Source organism: Prunus dulcis, chromosome 5 (genome assembly GCF_902201215.1).
Source record: "Prunus dulcis chromosome 5, ALMONDv2, whole genome shotgun sequence".
Taxonomy (NCBI): Eukaryota; Viridiplantae; Streptophyta; class Magnoliopsida; order Rosales; family Rosaceae; genus Prunus; species Prunus dulcis.
Window position 1 is genome coordinate 6,041,868 of NC_047654.1, and position 3,638 is coordinate 6,045,505.

A 3,638-nucleotide genomic window follows, 5' to 3' on the forward strand; every position below is an offset into this window, starting at 1 on the left:
TGCAAGTGGTGCCAATGCACAGGGCCCCTGATTTTTGAGGACCCCCTAATTTTTTTTATTTTACATAATTTATATTCATATTGTAACAACTGTATATATACTCCAATGTTCAACAAATTGACACAAAAATTTATTTATTGGAGTTGGTTTCTAGTGCATATCCCTTGGTACAAGGCTTACGTGAAAAATTTTAAGAACAAAATTTTAAATAGTTTTAAAAATGAAGCACGTGAAAAATATGAGGGGAAAGATCCAATTAAATTAACAATAGTATATATCACACCAATATGCTTTTTCTTTAAAAAATAATAATAAAAATTTCTTCGACTCAAAACAAAACAAAACAACATAAAAAATAAAAAATCATGTCTTCTTCTTTCTCAAGAACTCTTATTTTTTCTTACCGAACATACCAACATTTAACTTTATCAAATGAACGCAACATACTCAACAAACGCAACCCTTGCATTCGCGTGAAAAAATAGTGCGTTTGTTTGAAAAAGAAAGTTAGCGGGTCCATTTTCCTAAGGAACGGGCAACTTTACTCTACGAACGCACTCCTTGCGTTCGCATGAATAAATATCCCGTTTGTTTGAAAAAGTAAGTTCATTTGGCCCATTTTTCCGAGGAACGGGCAACTTTACTCAACGAACGCAACCCCAGCGTTCGTGTGAACAAATAGCCCTTTTGTTTGAAAAAGTAAGTTAGTTGGGCCCATTTTTTCGGGGAATGGGCAACTTTACTCAACAAACGCAACCTTTGCGTTTACATGAACAAATAGCCCGTTTGTTTGAAAACTTAAGTTAGTTTGGCCTATTTGTCCGGGGAACGGGCAACTTTACTTAACAAACGCAACCCCTGCGTTCGTGTGAACAAATAACTCGTTTGTTTGAAAAAGTAAGATAGTTGGGCCCATTTTTTCAGGGAACGGAGAACTTTACTCAACGAACGCAACCTCTGCGTTTACGTGAACATATAACCCGTTTGTTTGAAAAAGTAAGTTGGTTGGATATATTTTTTTGGCAAATGGAAAACTTTCCTCAACGAACGCACATGTTGCGTTAGTGTGAAAAAAAATACCCCGTTTGTTTGAAAAAGTAAGACGGTTGGGGCATATTTTCGGGTAACTTTTCTCAAGTAATGCACATATTGCGTGCGTGTGAATAAATACCGTGTTGGTTTGAACAAGTAAGATTGTTGGCCTTCTTTTTCAGTGAAACGTCGAGTATTTCTGAACAAAAGTAAACTCTTGCATTCGATTGAACAAACTACCCGTTTGTTTGCAAAAGTAAGTTGGTTGGGCCCATTTTTCGGGGAACAGGTAACTTTACTGAACGAACGCAACCATTGCGTTCGCTAGAACAAACACCGCGTTTGTTTGAAAAAGTAAGGTGGTCGGGGATATTTTATCGGCGAATGGGTAACATTTCTCAACAAACGCAATTCTTTCGTTTGTGTAAACAAAACCCTCATTTGTTTGAAAACGTTAGTTGGCTGGGTTAATTTTTCCGGGTAACCCTTGCGTTAACATTTTAAACCCTCTATTCTATTACAAAAGGGCATTTTAGTGACTGCCTCTTTGACTCTATCCATTACAAATGCGTGGCTTCCTCTTCAAACCAACCTCACGTTGTCAAAAATCCAAAACAGCAAGGTTGGGATCCAAATGATCCCAAAGTTCATATTATGACTAACTTCTGTAACCATGTTCCGCATGATTTGTGTCCATGTGGACTTTGCTAGGATCTTTTAATATGTTCGGCTTATTGCCCCTTACCGTTTCTCATGCTCTGTATTTCGGTTTATTTCGCCTTTCGATTTATAGTTCAAAAAATAGGTCTAATTAGGCATGTACAAAAAATATGATCCATTTTTCCTTATTAGGGGTTTGCGCACAGTCACTCTTGCATTGCATCATCGTCATGCAATTGCATGTGTGAAATGCAAATGCAAACCCGCTGTGCGCAAACTAAACATACCTTAAAAACACAAACCTAATTAATGTATAGCGCAAAGACAAAGAAAACCAAGCAAATACTTTGTTATGACCATATGTCTATTATTCAATATTAGGGTTAATCATATTGTGTTTTACGAAATTTGGGATCTTTTGGAAAATCATGTGTGCTACATAACAATGTCCATTACTACGTAATTTCGATAATAGGCCCATTTTTCCGATGAACGAGCAACTTTACTCAACCACGCAACCCTTGCATTCGCATGAACAAATAGCCTGTTTGTTTGAAAAAGTAAGTTAGTTGGGTCTATTTTTCTGGGGAACATGCAACTTTACTCAATGAACGCAACCTCTGCGTTTGCTTGAACAAATAGTCCGTTTGTTTAAAAAAGTAAGTTAGTTTGGCCCATTTTTCTGAGGAACGAGGAATGGGCAACTTTATTCAATGAACGCAACCCCTGCATTCGCATGAACAAATAGCCCATTTGTTTGAAAAAGTAAGTTAGGTTGGTCTAATTTCCCGGGAAACGACCAACTTTATTCAACGAACGCACCGCCTGCGTTCAAGTGAAAAAATAGCGCGTTTGTTTGATCGGGGAACGACGAGCTTTACTCACCGAGCGCTCCCTTTGCATCTTCGAAGTAAAATACCTTTTTTGTTGAGTAAATCAAGGAGTTCTTTGGGTAATTTGGTCAACGAAAAACATTATTTACCCAATGAACGAGTCGCTTAGCATTCTTTAGGTAGGTTTGTTGGGCATAAATTACTGAATATAACTTTCATGATTTACTACTAATTTAACCCAATGAAGTATTGAGAATAAAATTGAACTTTGTTGATTATCTCCAATTATTCCTATATTGTTAATTTAAAAAAAATTCAATAAAATCAAACATATGATTGTTGGTACAAATATAAATTTAAAAGCTTTCAACAAAAATTATTACTTAATGGTCGATTGATTGAGCCACATTGAATTGACGAAAAAGAAAATTGGACTTTTTCGATTATGATCAATGCCCAATTGATAATATATGACCACGAAGTGAAGTGGAAATATGAGAATTCTTATATCCAATCTCATTGCTTAGCCCACATACGAATCATATTCCAAGGATTGTTGTGTTGTTATGATTGTAGACTAAATAACATAGATGAAAACAACGATTTTGCCCATAAATGATGGTGAAATATCCAAAAAAAGAATGCAATATCACATGTTTGGCTTTAAGGCATATATTTAATATCCTTTAATATAATTTTATTTTACATAATTCAATTATGTTTAACGTATGAAATGATCAATGTGCCCTCATATTTAATGACAGATTGGATGAAATGTTAGGGAATTAAACGGTAGGGGAGACATTGGCGATAAAGAAAATTCATATCCGTAATATTATAAAAAAATGTCATGCGATAAATTGAAAATTGGATACAAGTTCAAGGACTAAATCAACAATTTAACCATGTTAATGGCTTTTGTGGGCATATATCGCATATTTATTAGCACGTGTGCAATTCTCAATTTGCAGTATCCATATGCATATGCCTGTATGCAATCTCGTAGCATCTATGTGCAATCTCATTTTGCAATATGCAATTGCATATATATATATATATATATATACACAATTTCGTAACGTCTGTTTGCAATTTTTAGTTTACAATATGCAA